The sequence below is a fragment of the Notamacropus eugenii genome, chromosome 2, assembly GCF_028372415.1.
Source record: "Notamacropus eugenii isolate mMacEug1 chromosome 2, mMacEug1.pri_v2, whole genome shotgun sequence".
Taxonomy (NCBI): Eukaryota; Metazoa; Chordata; class Mammalia; order Diprotodontia; family Macropodidae; genus Notamacropus; species Notamacropus eugenii.
Genome location: NC_092873.1, coordinates 272,630,149 through 272,648,169, shown reverse-complemented (window position 1 = coordinate 272,648,169; position 18,021 = coordinate 272,630,149). Strand labels below are relative to the sequence as shown.

The 18,021-nt window shown below is 38.3% G+C and overlaps 1 long non-coding RNA gene and 1 pseudogene across 1 annotated transcript in view; one reads left to right on the top strand and one right to left on the bottom strand.

Annotated features, from left to right (window-relative positions):
• Positions 1–18,021, bottom strand: part of LOC140527271 (uncharacterized) — a 196,501-nt gene that overhangs the window by 33,229 nt on the left and 145,251 nt on the right. The gene's annotated exons all lie outside the window — the stretch shown is intronic.
• LOC140530562 (U6 spliceosomal RNA) lies at positions 2,511–2,625 on the top strand (annotated as a pseudogene).

Below are 18,021 nucleotides of genomic sequence, written 5' to 3'. Positions count from 1 at the left end.
CTATAGAATTTATCAAGTTTGACACAGGACAGCACAGGACCATGTAATGCATGGAATGTAACGAAGCTGCAACTAGGATGAGAGACCAGTGACTTACCCCTAGGTGTTAAATTTCTAGGGCACTGAATATAGAGGACCTCAACAGAATTCACAGGTCTTCAGAACATAGCACCTAGTTAGCACAAATGTCATTCGTGTATGAATCAACTCAATGGTGAAATGGCGTGTTCTCTTTCTTTACCCTTCCCTCTTCTTCCTACTCCCTTTTTACCACATGCCTTCAACACAGTGTGTGTTATCAATCCAGGTCCTTTCAAATTTCTAGTTATTGCATTATTAGATTTGCTAATAAGTATCAGGTTCTAAAGCAATCAGGATATTGCTTAAGGATATTCAGTGAGACTTCCAGCCAAGACGACCATTTGAATTGAAAGCAGGCAGATCCATTCCCCCCCATCTACTCTAGCAAAAAATGGGGGCAGGGTGGGCAAAATTCATACCAGGTCAAATAGCAATTGAGAAATCCAAAGAGAAATTAAAATAACTGACTTCTTCTATCCCAGAACTATATAAAAAGTTACCCAGAAGCATAAAGGTGAAGGAGACAGGCCATCTGCAAAGCCAGCACCATATCAAGGAAACAAGCCAGTAGTTTCCCAGAATGACCAGGGACAGGGCAAAGACAAATGTAGCTTGCAGGGTTCTTTATCCACAAGTAGAAGGAATAGGGAATGCTCCTGCATAAAGCCAGGAACTCATAGTGAAGAAACTTAGAACCCAACAAAACTATCAGTGACCATTATAAGAAGGAAGTATGATCAGTGCAAGATAGCAGTTCAGACAGTGACATCTCAGGGCTTTGAGGTCCTCAACACTCTGTACTGAAAAGGTATAGAGGTCCCTAAATATCAGCATCAGCTTGGGAAAGTGGAAGTCAGTTCTGAAATCAAGTAAAGCTGACCATCCTACCCAAGAGTCCAGCACAAACCTGGTCCTAGCATAAAGACATAGTTTAGGAATTCAGTCTGGAGAGATGAGTAAGAAAAGAACCCATTATCCATTATATAAATGGTTGCAAATACAGAGATACTTAATATCTAAACCTAAGAAAAAGTATAGCCTGACAACTTCAAGTAGAGACTCAAAGTAAAAAATAGATTTTCCACAAAACTATATGAATACCTAGAAGAAATGAAGCAAGAAATTTTTAGAAAGAAAGAAAGAAAAAAAGAAAGAGGGAAAGAAAAGCTCTGGAGGAAAAAATGTGAAGAACAATAAATAGTTCGGAACAGAAATTATTAAATCTTACCCAAGTAACAGACTCCTGAAAAACTACAAAAAAACCAAAAAGAAATCAATGACTCGATGACACAAAAAGAGTAGAATAAGATAAAAATGCTGATAAATAGAAGAAAATGTAACATATCTGATATAAAAAAAATTGACTTGGAAAAGGTAAAGGAGAGATCATTTAAGAATCTTTGGACTATCTGAAAACCATGATTTAAAGAAAAAAAAGAGCCTGGACTATTTCAAGAAGTTGTTAATGAAAACTGTGTAGCTCTATTAGAATCAGAGGGCACAGTAAATAGAAAAAATTCACTTCCTGAGAGAAATCCCAAAGGAAAAGTCCTAAGAATTTTATAGCTAAAATCCAAAGCTTCTACATCAAAGAAAAAAAAAGTGCTGCAAGCATCCAGCAAGAAAAAGGTGAAAAACTCAAATACCAGGGAACCGCAGTAAAGATTACAAAAGACCTCATAGGAAGGGATGGGGGAAGAGAGACAGACAGACAGACAGAGATAGAGAGCACAAGTGTATGTGAGAGCAAGCTCAGTCTACAAAATTACACAAGTCAAAAAGATAGGAGGTAATAACCAAGAATTCCATGGTACAAAACTGGGATATAATCCTATAGAGTTAAAAAAAAAAAAAGAACCATCTAGAGAGTTATATATTTCTGATAAAAAGCCCAGAGTTGAGTAGGAACTTTGAAATATGAACAATGCAATGGAATACTATTGCTCTATAAGAAATGATGAGTAGGTGACTTCCGAAAAACCTGAAAAGACTTATATAAATTGATGCAGAGTGAAATGAGCAGAACCAGAACGTTGTACACAGTAAGAGCCACATGGTGCGATGACTGACCTTGACAGACTTGACCCTTCTCAGTAATGGAATGATCTAAGACAGCTCTAAAAGACTAATGATAGAAAATGCTGTCCACATCCAGAGAAAGAACTTTGGAGTCTGAATGCCGATGGAAGCAACTTTAGGCTCTCCTTTTGTGTTTTGTGTTGTTTTCTCTTTCTTGTGGTTCCTTCTCATTAGTTCTAACTCTTCTATACATCATGACTAATGTGAAAATATGTTTAATATGAATGTATAAATAGAGCCTATATTAGATTGTGCACCATCTTGGGAAGGGGGGAGGGGAGGGGAGAACTCTAAATCTTGTGGAAATGAATGTTAAAAACTAAAAATAAATAAATTACTTTTAAAAATCTGTGTACTTGCTTCATTTGCACATATACTAAAATTGGAATGATATAGAGCAGATTAGCGTGGCCCCTGTGCAAAATGACATGGGACATGCAAATTCATGAAGCATTTCATATTTTTTGTGGAAGTGAATGTTGAAAACTAAAAATAAATTAACGAAAAAGAAAAGTAATGGATTTAGATAATAAAGAAATATGAACCAAAAAGTCAAGAGAAACTTAGACTTGCAAATTTATCTTGAGCCATTAGAAGGGGCTATATGATGATGTACTGTTAGCAACGTAATGGAGAAGAAACAAGAAATACTTGTAGAACCTTAATGTCTTCAAAGAGAGTTAAAAAAGGAAAAAACAGAGGACCTGAGTATAAGCTTGTCTATTCTGAAGATTTTTAACAGGGATAAGGAAAGGGATAGTAAAAGCAATACAGTCGTGTACAAAGGATGGAGAAAGAAGAACATGGGTCTTGACTGGAAGGAGTTGGGAGATTTTGATATGAAATAAACCCTACTCTTACCTGACTTAAAAAAGAGTTGAACACACACACACACACAGACCCACACACATACATTTGGTGTTGAAATATATCAAACTCAACATAGAAACAAGTGTGAACTATGAGGGAGGGTCAGGAAGAAAGAATTCTGGTGACAATAGTCACAAGCAAAACAAATCTAGAACAAAAAAATAAAAACAAAGAATTGGAATATAAGGGAGTATCCATTATTTGAGAAATAACTGAATATTGATACATGAAATGTACCATATGGAATGGGAATATTATTGTACCATTAAAAACACTGAAAAATTTCAGAGAATTCTGGAAAGTATGAACTGATACAAAATGAAATGAGTAGAAACAAGAGAAAAATTTAGACAATGACAAAAGCACAATAAATAAAAAACAATTCTGAAAGACTAACAAACTCTGATCAGAGTGATAATCAATCACATTGGCAGAAGACTTCTGGTGAAACAAGTTGCCCACCCCGTGACAGAGAGGTGATGGATTCAAGATGCAGAAAGAGACACATTTTGGGACGTGGTTCCTGTGTGGATCTGTTCTGTTTGACTCTGCTTATTTGTTACAAGGCTTCTATCTTTAAATGTTAATGGGTTGTGATTGAGGAGAAGGTGTGGTTAGTTACAGTAATGTCAAAAATGAAGGCCATTGAGATATTCTTTTTAAAGGGTAGAAAGAATAAGCATAAAGAAGCAAAACAATCTTGAAAATAATTTGTGGAAGTTATTCTGCTTTTAAGTAAATGGCATGGAATGGAAACTCAGTTTCATAAACACTCCACTTTTTATGTGTATATATGGAAAGTATTCATTTTTAATGTTTAAGTAAAGAATAAAAAATATAATATTCAAGGAGATTTAAGATTTGATAAAGGCTTCAAATTAAAAACAAGATCATCCAGATATTAAATATCAAGTTATCTTTATTATCTTTGGTATAATCTTAATTTTTTCTTATTATGGGGCAGGTAGGTGGTGCAGTGGATAGAGCACCAGTACAGGAGTCAGGAGAACCTGAGTTTAAATCTCACCTCAGACACTTGACGCTCACTAGTTATGTGACCTTGGGCAAGTCATTTAACCCCAATTGCCTCATCCTGGGTCATCTCCAGTCATTCTGATGAATATCCGGTTACTGGATGCAGATGACTCTGGAGTAGAAGTGAGGCTGGTGACCTGCACAGCCTTCCCTCACTCAAAACAAAGTAAAGTGCAAATTATGTCATCATTTCTCTGATGGCATGGTCTTCTTCAGCAACGAAGGACGAACACACACACACACACACACACACACACACACACACACACACAATTTTTTTCTTATTATGAACTTAATCTTCAGCAAACATTTCAATATATAAAGATTTACAAAAAAAACCCATGCACTTCTGGTACATGTGGATTTTTTTATTTATTTGTTCATATATATATGTATATACACACATGTATATATACATATATATGTATATACATACACATTATATATATATACACACATACACATACATACATTATATATGTATATGTATATCTATGTGTGTGTTTGATCAAAATTACTTAATCTCTCTGGGCCTTGAGTAGTAGATAGAGTACCCTTGGTGCATGTGTCACAGAGTAACTGACAAGGTCATTCAGACTTAGAAAATTATCTAATTAAGCTTCCTTACTAGATAAATAATTAAGTGATACACTGGCTCTGGGTAGGTTTAAGGAAGCTAACACCTGAGCCACATAACCCAAGGTCCCCAAGTAGAAAATCACACACACAAATATTACTGATGCCTAATCCCCAGGTTCAGTAGACCAAGTATGTCTGCCAAGTCTAGGTTATCCCTTTTCCCTAGATTAAACCCACGAAAAGAGTTTGCTTTCAGCATACTATATCCTTCCTAAGCACCCTTCCCAAAATCCTGTTCCAGCTACGAGGTGGCAGTCAGAAAGAAGCTACCTTCTTCACAAATTTTCAACTCTATCCAGAGATATAACTAGAGTGGTAAAATTAGGGCTTTGCTTCAGGGCACTAAAATTTAGAGTCTTTATACCACTTATTAGTGGTGCTACTTCAGCAATATATTAAGAATTGGAGATTTGCATATTGTTATGATAAATAAAAAGTTAAATTAGAAAGATACCAGATTTTCCTTACTTCTCCAACTCTACTAATTCTTCACAATCACACCTCAGGTAAGTCCTTTCCTAGCCTTGCTTTATCTTGCTACTTTCCTCCACAAAGCCTCACCAGAAGAAATCTCAAGATTTCCCAAGATCTCTGTCTCCCTATCAATTATGAGGTGTTCTGGGATGTCTCTCCACACCAAATTTGTCTTTAAAAAGTTGATTAGAGGGAATATTTCATGCTGTAGAGCTCACAGATGTCAAAGAACTATTATAAGGAAATACCGTGTCTAGGTGGTTTCTGTTTGTTGGTCATGGCTTCTTTCCTACCACAAAGCATACTTCTCACACTGGTACTTTAAGAAGTTAAGCCCAGAGTCCACTAAGGTGCAAGAAATTTAAGACATCAAGGTGAGACTAAATCATTTTGCATTCCCAACTTAAAAAGGATTAGTTCTGCACAGAAATTCTGTCATCGATGGATGATTCACCTTACATCTTGAACCTTGAGTATCCTTCTTCCCCTATTTTCCTTTGACTTTTTAACTTGGATGTCATGGTTCTGAAATACATACTGGTACACTTACTTGGTTTGTTTGCTCCAGTTAGGCCTTCTTCTTATTGGCACCATGAGTGGTGACATTTACATAATGTTTTTAAGATTTACAATTTTAATTCAAGTCCAGTATTCTTTTTCAATACACTGCACTGCCATTCTGTCCCAATCACAATGCTGCCTGATCTACGGGGTCAGTTGTTCCTTCTCTTGCTTTCTCCTCCTTGCCTAGACACCCTTGATAAAGAAGGTATTACTGAATCCCTATTTGGTTTCTACTCTCATAATGATTGAGGTCTTACCAGCTGGGGGTCATAACATCAAAAACCACTTGACTCTATTACTATATTTACCATCCAACTATGTATTATCTTTTAACTATCCTTCAAATCAAGGTTTCTCAACCAAGAGTTCCATGGAAATATATCTATGAGCCTTTGGTTAAGTTTATCCCTTGGTGATATTGAATTACCTTGAACAACATTCTTTATTTTTGTCAACCTGTAATGGAAATTTAGCATTTAGTCTGTTTTCTTATCGTTGTCAGTTTCTCATCACGTAGTGGCCAACTTTTTTGTGGTGACCATCTCTCATTCCAAATAGGACAGTCCTCTTACAGACAGATACAATCTGTTGCTGGACTTATCATAACTCTCAAGAATCTAGGGCCACTTTCTACACATACAACTGAAAGAGCTATCAGAACAATTCTTTTCTGGAGATTGCATAGGAAAATTACCCACCCAAGACTGAGATTCCACACCTCCCTCAGAAATCTAGACCAAGTCTTGCAAGTATAAGAATCAGGAAATTCTTAGAAAATGAGCAAAAGGAATAAAAATTTAATTCCATTGATTCATGTTCCCTTGGTGCCTCCTAGAGTGGCAAAGGAATTAGACGAGGGGAAAAAATTGTGATAGCAGGGGATTTGCTCCAATTTTATATCCTTATTTGATAAATAATATTTCTGTCAATGTTTAATGTTATAATAGCTTTTACAAGAGTAGTTGGAACAGTGAAAATGGGGGAAACATAATCAAACTTTCTATTTCATACTTTCTTGAAGACTAACAGAAAAGTATATATTAAATTAATAAATCAATATATGTTTCTTCTAATTTCATGTTAATAGCATAGAATAGTATAAATATGAGACCCCAGGGGCTCCATTTTTCCCCAAAGTTGCTAGTATGGTAGCATTATAGCAGCGCTGTGTCAGAGACAGAAAAAAAAAGTTTTGTCATCACAGATGGCACCTAATATCATAATATTGGTGTCATTACAAAAGTGATCCCAAGTGTAGCTGCAGCATGGGAGATGCCTTGGGAATAGAGAGGTAGGAGTAAAACAGTATTGATATCATACGGTTCCATGAGCCTCTCTCCTGGCCAATTCATCTGAAAGTATTTATTAAGAGTTTACTATGTGCCAGGCACCATGCCAACCTCTGCAAAAATGAGGAAACGCTTTGCTGCCTTCAAGGATCTCACCTTCTAACGAGAAAGACAACATACTAATAACTTTGTCTATACACACTGTCTACAGTGTAAATGGGAGATGAGCTCAGAGGGCAAATGCTAGTAGGGAGAGGCGATGGAAGATGACGAGAAACCCAGTTTGACCTCGCAGGTACCTCACACAGGAGCACATTTATGGGGGCGAGTCTCCAGGGCAATCTGGCATTTGGACTACTTCCTTTCCCAATTCCCTGTAATTCACACACAGTGGTAAATATTTTCCTAATCCACCGAAGAGACAATAAAGCTTTCAAGTAGGACCTGGTTTCAAACTACCAGTTAGAAAAATGTGTTGCTCCCACTCCCCAACCTTCCTACCACCCATAAACCCTGAATATCCTCCTAAGGATGGCAGAAATGTGATTCTGCTGCCTATAATTCTAGACCACCTTGGATGAAGTCTGATTGGTTAATAGACTTCCTTTTCCCTCTGACCCAAGTAGGCATAGGGAATAGATTTTTAATTTCATTAGAACAGAAAATTCCCCTTAATGATGCAGTTCAGCACTTTCTCTGAAACTTTTAGTCTTAGCAGCCTAGAGCACTGAGAATTAAGTGACTTGGCCAGGGTCACATAGCGGAGATCTGTCAGGGACAAATCAGCTATACTAACAACTGAGGGAAAAATATTATTTTTTAAAAAGATTCTAATGGTACCTTACATATAGAGTATTTCACAGCATAGAAGGCACTTTTCTATTCATCCTATTAATCCTTAAAATCTATTTCATAGATGGGGAAACTGAATCTGTTTGAGATCACACAGTTAGTTAATGACAGAGCCAGAATTGAAACTGGGTCTTCTCTTTCCAAGTCCACTGTTCATTGCACTAACACTGCCTCAAATACAATAAGCTATCAAAACAAAAAAATCGAGTAGATCATCAATATGACTCATCTGAGGCAACCTGAAGTGCCTCTCATGAAGACATTCTGATAATATCCCTTTTTCATATCCAGGGCACCAATCCAACAGGCATCTTGAAGATATTAGCTCTCCATCCCTCCACCCCAAAAAGTCACGTATTACCTGAAAGGTAGCACAGTTGCAGCGGGAAAGAGGGATGTATTTGGAGACAGAAGACATACACGTTAATCCCAGTTCTACCATTTAGCACTAAGACCCTTCACCTGTCCAGGACTCATTTTCTCAGCTCTAAAACGAAGGAGTTGGATTAGATAACTTTTAAGAGAAGTTACAAATGGAAATTGGATCTCAGATTGAAATTCAAGATGATATTGAAATTCAAGATGAAATTCAAGATGATAACCCAGATGCAAGGGTTTCTGTCCGTGTGATTATTTATGTTTCTAATGAAGAATTATTGATCCATAATGAGATCTGATAAGGCAAGAAATCAGCACAGAGATAATTTTATCTTTTTTCATTTGAGGAAACTGAGGCCCAAAGAGAAAGAGACAGACTTAATGCCCATTAGCAACTTCATTTCATTAGCATTTATTGTAAAAATGATAAACAATCAATTTATCAAATACTCAGGATGAGTGTACATTGTAAGAAGTGAAGTTTAAATAAAATTTTAAGGCTATGTATATACACACATATACAATTAAATATATATGTACACTCACGCATGTACACACATGTAAAATCAAAAAGTTAAACATGGGCAAAACAAATGTTGTAAAGAAAGGATTTTCAGCTGCAGAGGAAATGATCATGTTATTAAGTTTAATGAAAGGCAGCTATGGAGCGTCCAGAGAGTAGGCAAGCACCAAAGGCATCAGTATGGTTTCTGCCCTACACCTGTTTGGATACAAGGGAAACCTAAAATGTAGAGGCCTATTTGCAGTGACAGCCTTTTCATTTTTACCTGTAGCTGCCATTAAGGAGCACAACTGCCTCAGTTTGGTCCAATTACTACGCTCGGTACCTTATCACATGGCCCTGTTTTGTTCCTCTCCAGTCCTCAGATCTGAACCTCATTAAGAAGAGATCCGATAGGCCCAGTCAGTGCTAAATCAGAAGTGGTCGGTCTCTCTCTATTTGGGTACAACCACAAACCCTGTGGATTGACGCTCAGTCTCATTTTAAAGGGAGAGTGCCCCTTCAATCTGAAATGCTCACTTATTCTTGTTATTTAAACCCATTTAGAGATTTAATGAAATGTGGCTTTACATGCATTTCCATTAAAAATTATAAGAATGAGAGAAAGAAAGAGAGAGAGAAGGAGAGACAGAGAGAGACAGAAGGAGAGAGACAGATAGAAGGAGAGAGAGAGAGAAGGGGAGGGGGAGGGCAGAGGGAGGGGGAAGGGGGGGTGCAGCAAATAGGAGTGAAAAATAATATGTACTTCTTTGTTGGGAAAGTAAGGGTGAAACAACATATTCTTGAATATTTGTGTGATATGAGTGAAAATGATCCTTATATAAACAAATCATACACAAATACATAAATAATAATAAATTATTGTTACTGTTGTTACTCTCATTATCATTATTAGGCTAGGACCAGGAAGTAGATCTGTGATTCCATTGGCATAGGAAATTCCCTCTATCAATGCAACTTTGTGCCTCCTTTACCACATTTAGTCTTAGAAAGCTGTCTAGAACTCCAAGTGACTTGCCCAAGGTCACACAGCCAGTTAAGTGTCAGAGGTAGGACTTCAACCCAAGTCTTCCTGGCTCCAAGGTCAGTTCTCTATCCACTATGCCTTTATGTTAATTATTATTAATATTTACAGCATCAATAACTATTTTTAGAAAGTCTCTTTTCAGGGTAGTGTGATATGGACCTTCAATTACACTTTTACCAACCTGGATCCCCTTTCCAGTCTCAGGGTCTGTTACTGTCTCTCTACATTCATTTATCCCTTACCCCTTAGATCTTTCTTTCTAGCTGGCTCACAGAATGGTCCACATGGAAATAAAATGTGTCAAGATATGAAATTAGAGCAGTTCCCTTATTGGTGTTTGTGACTGGTATGATACATGTGCCTGAGTGACAAGGTTCTATGGTTAAAGACATAGACTAGCCCTGCACAAGCAGAAAATAGATTAGGCAATTCCCCAGATAACCCAGGCAAAAACAAAAGAAGAAAAGGGTCCCCAAAGTCTGCTAGGTTCTGCCGCTATTATGCAGATATTTGCCTTCCCTGTCCCCTTTACTTTGGCCATTGACATAAGGACCAAAACAATACAGACAGTCCATAGTTTGCTGCGTTCAATTTTACCCGATTGCTTTTTAAAAGAGTAAGGAAATAAAAATGAAGAATGGAAGCTTTCCATGACCAGTTCATGAAAATGACAGGGTGCTATTGGAATAGTGAGTTGAAAGAAAGACCAGGAAGGAAATCCAGCTCCAAATGGTCATGGAGTTTCCCTACTATATTCCCAATACCAAGAGTTTGGGGAAGTTTGTTATCTAATCAGATGATACAAACTCTCTTCCCTTGGCCAGAGTCTGGCAGGGACATTGTAAATTCTTTCAGTCTATTTAAAATTTTAAGGGCAAGAACAAACAACCCATATGTCTTCTTTCCAGCTTCCACAAAATCTGTCCCTAATGAAGGTATAAGAAGCAAACAGCCAGGTTTTACCCACAATGGAATGCATCTTTATAATCACAGAATATAGAGAATATATGACCAATCTGTACTGATTATTTCTTTAAAATATTACTTGATTCTAGAAAGTAAAATCCTTTCCAACAAGATATCTCCAATGCATGGTCATTTTAAGCAGTCGTTTGCTCTCCAAGTGCTTTTTAAAACAATCAAGTTCCATTTTGTATTTTTCTACATTTTTCAGTGAACAATGTGACTATAAAGCTAAATTCTGCAGTGGAATATCATTTGGGAAAGTCTACCTGCTCCATTTTGATGCCTTCTTCAAGGATGACCTCCTTGTGAATAGATCATTCTCATAAATATTTTGCAAAGGTCATCTAGTCCAATCATTCCATTTTACAGATGAGGAAACAGACTCAGGGAAGGTAAGAGACTTGCTCAGGTCAACACAATTACTGGCACAGGTGGACAGAGCTCCTCTAACTCCTTAAATAAAGGGAAAGCAAGCAGAGGTCATTCTAGACTGGAGAAATAATTTGAGCAAGGACTCTGAGATAGAAATTCATATGGAGTTTTTAGAGAGCATTGAGTAGAAAACACTGATTGGAATGGGTTAGCTAGGTGGCACAGTGGATAGAGCACTAGGCCTGGAGTCAGGAAGACCGGAGTTCAAATCAAGCACTCACCATCTGTGTAACCCTGGCTTAGGTATGTTACCCTGTTTGCCTCAATTTCCTCATCTGGAAAATGAGCTGGAGAAGGAAGTAGCAACCCACTGCAGTATCTTTGCCAAGAAAACCCCAAATGGGATCATGAAGAGCCAGGCAGGACTAAAATAACTGAACAACAACAAAAATTATTCATAAAGGGGTTGGATTGAATTTGTATTCTCCATAATTTTAAAAAAGGAATGGGGACTTATTTAAGGGAGATATCAATCATAACTGTGAGAGGAAGGGAGGGGTCAAATTGTAGGATGCTTGACCTTGGAGTTTGGACTGTGTATTCTAGAGGCAATGGGGAGCTGTTGGAGGTGTTCTGAGCAGGAGGATGATTCATGCTGAGTAATACTTTAGAAAGGGTTGGACTGAGGAGAGACTGTGTTCCATAGCAGAATGCCAGGTATATATCCTCCCAACTAGAAACTTGGACTCAATCCCTGGGCTCTGATAGGTGAGCTTTCTCCTGCTTTATCTTATACAAAATCAAATTTCTGCTTTACTTCCCAGGCACCACCTTAAAACCATGCTTCCCCAGAATATCCCCCTACAACTTTTTAATTCCTGTTTAAGTGTTATCTCTCCCCATTAGAATGTAAGCTTCTTGAAAAGAAGGACTGTCTTGCCTGATTGTCTTGTATCTTCTTAGTACAGAACTTGGCAAAAATAAGTTCTTAATAAATGCTCTTTCAATTATTCTACCTGTCTATTCAGCAACTATTTGCTGGTTTCAATTAAATTCCATTTGATTCAGCAAATATTTACTAAGCACTCATTACTCCATGATCAAATATAAATTTTTCTTAGGCTCTACATACTCCACCACTCCTACTACCATCATGAACTCTGTGATCCGATGACACTGGCCTCCTTGTCATTCCATCTCTCAACCAACTATCCCCAAATACATGGGATGCTCTCCTTCTTCATCTCCATTAAATAACAGGCAGAAATCTCATCTTCTAGAGTAAGGCTTTGTCAATCTTAATTCTTCTATTTTCTCTCTGCTGATTATTTTCAATTTATCCTGGATATATCTTTATATCCAGTTGCAAGTACATGTTGTCTCTCAATAGACTGTGAGCTACTTGAGGACAGTGACTGTTTTTTATTCAAAGATTAAAACAGTACTCAAAAAAATTTCTTAAACAGTCTACTGAGTATAAGCTTGATTTCTAGACAAATGTAAGATAACTTAAAAAAGGAGGACAATGACTGGGATTATCATGAAAGGCTTCCAAATGGAGGTGGTGAAGAAGCTCGATGTTAAAGGAATCTAGGAATTCTAACATGTTGGAGAGGAAGAGAATTCTAGGCATGGTGAACAGTCTGTGAAAAATCACAGGGGAAGGAGATGCAATGTTGAGTTTGAAGAAAAGCTTGGTGACAGTTTGCCAAGAATATGGAGTGTGTGAAGGGAAGTAACATGAAAGAAATCTGGAAAGGTATGAAGAAAGCCAGATTGTGAAGTCTAAGGAGTTTATATATGATCTTACTGGCAATGTGGAGCTACTGAAGATTCCTGTTGGGGACATAATGAGCTTTGTTAATGTTGTTCCATTGTGTCTGACTCATTGTGACCCCATTTGGGGTTTTCTTGGCAAAGACATTGGAGTGGTTTTCCATTTCCTTCTTTAGCTTTTTTTTTTAACTGATGAGAAATTGATGCAAACAGGGTTAAGTGACTAGCCCAGGGTCACACAACTAGCAAGTGTTGGAGGCCAGATTTGAACTCAGGTCTTTCTGACTCCTAGGCCTAGCACTCTATGCTCTGTGCCACCTAGCTGCCCTGCAATAATGTGCTTAAGGAAGATTTTTTTATAGGCAGGCAGGGGATACCTAGCAGAGAGTTTGCAAGCAAGGAGACATTAGAAGGTTTTTGCACTGGTCCAGACAAGAGTTTAATGGGGTTTGAACTAGTATGGTAGCCACATGAGTAGATGGATGAAAGGAGATGGATGCTGAAGAATTTGTAGAAGTCAAGTTGATAAGATTTGGATGATGATACAGAGAAACTGAAAAATAAAGGATAACTTCAAGGTCGTATACCTAGGTAACTAAGAGAATGGTAGTACCATTACAAAAAACGGAAAAGCTTGCAAAAGGGGGGAAGAGAATGAATTTTACTTTGGACATGAGTTTGAATTGCCTACAAAACATCCAGATAAAGAAATTGATTAGGTGGCTGTGAAATGTGGAATAGGAGTTTGGGTCAGGGAACAATTAGGACTAGACATTTACATTTGGGAGGAACCTATATAGAGATGCCAGCTGAACCATTGGGAGCTGATAAATGAACCCCATCTACTAACATCCAAATAACTAAATGTGAAAGTCCTCTCTCCACACTATTTAGAGGAACTACAATCTAATGTATCATTTGCATGAAGCCAATAAACTAGGGAAAACAAGAAAATTGGAAAGGTGTACTAAAAGACTACAGTGCTGTGAATACACACACACACACACACACACACACACACACACACACACACACACACACACACACACACACACACACACCCCCTAGAACCAGGTAATTTTTTTAAAAGGGACCCCAGTTTGTGGCAATATATTTACCTCTAAAACTCAAGAGATGAAACGAGAAATCTCTAAAACCTCATCTATACCTTTTTTGTGTGTTGTTGGGATTTTATTATTTTTTTTCAGTTAACAAACTTTTTTTTTCTCTTCTCTCCCCGAGTGACAGAGAAAAAATAAGAACACAAAACCCCTTTAACAAATTCCCAGTCATGTGCAAAAAAATTGTCTTATTTTGCATATTTAATCCATCTTCTCTCTGTCAGGTGATGGGGGCAACATTCACTGCTAGTCTTCTAGAATCACAGTTATTTCATGGATCAAAGTCCTTAAGTTTTTCAAAGTTGTTTGTTTTTTTACAGTGTAGTTGTTATTATATGATTTGTTTTCTTAGCTCTGCTCTCTTCACTCTACATCAGTTCATACAAGTCTTCCCAGGTTTTTCTGACACAATAATATTCCATCACATTCATATACCACACCTTGTTCAGCCATTCCCAAATTGACAAGTACCCACTTAATTTCCAGCTCTTTACTAGCATGCAAAAAAGAGCTGCTATAAATAGCTTTGTATACACGAATCTTTTTCCTTTTTCATCTCTTTGGGGTATAGGCCTAGTAATTCTATTGCTGGATCAAAAATGTTACTAAACTGTACAACTACTCCTTTTCTGATAACAGTTCTTCCAATATTATGTATTATTCTCTGGTCGCATGTTCAACCCCACACATTATGTACTTATATGAGTATGTATAGAATTCCAGCTCCTTCAGGGCTGGGACTTTCTTTTTTGGTTTTTGTGTATACATAGAGGTGTAATAAATGCTCGGTGATTGGTAGGAAAAGTACGATAATGAATCAGAATACCTGGTCTTATATCATGGCTATAACACAGGAGATGGCTAGGTGTTGTAGTGAATAGAATGTTGGGGCCTGGAGTCAGGAAGACTCAAGTACAAACACCACCTCAGACATTTATTAACCATTTAACCTAGAGTTAATGCCTCAGTTTCCTCTTCTGAAAATGGGGATAATGACAGGAACTACTAAAAGGTTGCAGCAAGGATCAAATAAGAGATTTGTAATGCACTAGCAGAGTGCCTGGCACACATAAGCTCTTGATCCTTCTCTCTCATCTTCCCTATAATATTTATTAGCTGTGTGACCTAGCTGGTGCAATGGATAGAGCACCAGTGCAGGAGTCAGGAGGACCTGAGTTCAAATCTCACCTCAGACACTTGACACTCACTAGCTGTGTGACCTTGGGCAAGTCACTTAATCCCAATTGCCTCATCCTGGGTCATCTTCAGTCATCCTGATGAATATCTGGTCACTGGATTCAGATGGCTCTGGAGGAGAAGTGAGGCTGGTGACCTGCACAGCCCTCCCTCACTCAAAGCAAAGTCAAGTGCAAGTCATGTCATTATTTCTCTGATGGCATGGTCTTCTTTGGCAACGAAGGACGAACATACACCTTACTCAAGTCTCAGTTTCCTCAGCTGTAAACACAGATGATACATTATGTGCTCACTTCATAGAGTTATTGTGAAGGAATGCTTTATAAGCCTTAAAATGATATCTGAATGTGAATTGTTAGAATGACAAACATTAATGCAATGAGTGCTCGCTTTAGAATTTGCAGACGAATGTCTGACTACATGATCACAACACAAGAGGGATGGTAATACAATATACGTAGCATTTAGGCACTCACGTTGGCTGTGTGACAACCAAATAAGGTAATAAATGTTGTGCTTTGCACATTTTTAAAGTGCCATATTAAGGTTGATTATTGGCCAGAGGGTAGCACACTGGAGAAGTGTTGTGCCAGGAGTGAGGAAAATGGGAGTTCAAATCCAGACTAACCATCTGGGGTTTTCTCTTGACAAAGATGCTGGAATGGTTTGCTGTTTCCTGCTCCACATCATTTTACAGATGAAGAAACTGAGGCAAACTGAGTAGAGCAGCTTGTCCAGGGTCACACAGCTAGCTAGTGCCTGAGGCTGGATTTGAAGCTCATTTCCTAATGACTCTAGGCCCAGCATTCTATCCATTGCCCCTAGCTGCCATAATAATAATAATTATTATTAATATTGACAATAATAGCGTAAGAGTAGCAGTGTATCTATATGGACTTGCCCATGTACCCACACCTATAAAAGCATCATGTTTTTCCTTAAGATTATAAAGAATAGGCAATTGCCAACCTGATAAAATTTGGAACATTTTGGTCACTGCCCTCCGGGCCAAAATATCTCCCTTACTGCCGGGTCAAGGTATCTGAAATTCTGTTGTTGGATTTATTACTTTGGAATGTAAATGTTCCTTAGTCTTCACAATCCCCCATGCTGTGTAAATATGCATAGGAAGTCTAACACCTCATGCTGTCATCCGCTAAGACCTTATTAGAGATAAAATAACTGCTAGCAGGAACTGTTGGACATGGGAGGAGGAGGAAGGAAGGAGACCAGGCATGAGGCCAAAGGTACTGAAAGGGGAGATAAGAGTTTGCTAAAGACAAACGTGAGCAACTTCGCAAATTTGCCCAGAGACAGCCTTATAAACATCTACTAAATTATCTACATAATTTCCTAAATTTAAAGCCAGAATATTATTATAGTCTAACAGAAAAAGAGCTGGTAGCTAGGTGATGCAGTGGATAGAATGCCAGGTCTAGAGTCAGGAAGACTTATCTTCCTCAGTTCAAATCTGGCCTCAGACACTTACTAGCTGTGGGACCCTGGGCAAGTGACTTAACATTGTTTGCCTCAGTTTCTTCATCTGTAAAATGAGCTGGAGAAGGAAAGGACAAACCACTCGAGTATCTTTGCTAAGAAAACCCCAAATGGGGTCACACAGAGTTGGATATGACTGAACAATGATTAAACCACAACCAAATGATGTGTGTGTGTGTGTGTGTGTGTGTGTGTGTGTGTGTGTACACTCACCTCAATGCATTCCACATAGTAAGTTCTCCACAGTATTTACTGATGTTTCTTTAGACTTTGATAAGATTTAAAGCTCCTTTAGGGGAAAGGCTTGCGTTTAAACTTTATGTCTCCCCAGATGCCTAGTACAGTGTGCTCCAGACATGGCACATGATTCTTAAGTTCGGGGTTTTGTACAATGATAAATGGATAGCACCTCTCCTACCCCTCCAGGGCACCCTTTATTCCCTAAAGTCAATCGACAAACATTTATTAAGTACCTACTATGTTTCAGGCACTGAGGATACAAAAAGAAGCCAGTACTTGCCCTGGAAGATTCCATACTCCCCCACTAGTAACACCATTAGAAGTCTAAGCCACTTAAAAGAGTTGCCACACATTCCCTGGAATCTGTTTAAAAACTTAAAGAGTTGTGCCAGCAATGGCTGTTTTACAAGTAGATGACTTGATTCTCTCCACTTGTCAATCTTTCCTTTGCGAGCCCTCCGACTTTTCAGATAGAAAGGGAAAAAACAAAAATCAAATGCTGGTCAGGTTCCTTTCCTTCTACAAATTGTTCTGAGGTCACCAGGCCACAATCTTGGAGACTAGCTAAGACAGTCCTAGGAGGGGAGAAATTATTATGCGCGGGAAAGAAGAGGTAATCAAAAGAATTGCCCAGGATACTACTGGGGATCGGCCTCTTGTCTTGAGGGCTGGTGTGTTTTTAGCCTTTGTCACATTGTTCTGTCACTTAGAGTCTGTTCCTAATCATCTCTGACACGCAGTGAAAGCTATCTTATCCCTGAGAATCGGCCTGTATTGTTCTAGGTCAACCTCACACTGTGTGAGGATAAGCATCCATGGTGGCTTTGAACCTGGGATCTAAAAATACAGCAACTTTACGTAGCTGATTCTCTGTAGCACGTGAAGTCAGGTCACCTTTCATTGTGGGTAGCAAGTATGTACTGGGGGACCTGCTGCCACATCACTGGGCTACCTCCCCCCAAGGTTACCTGGATGCAACGAATGAAAGGGGTAACATCATTCAACTACAGAGCCCTTGTGTGGTACCCCTCACAACTGTCA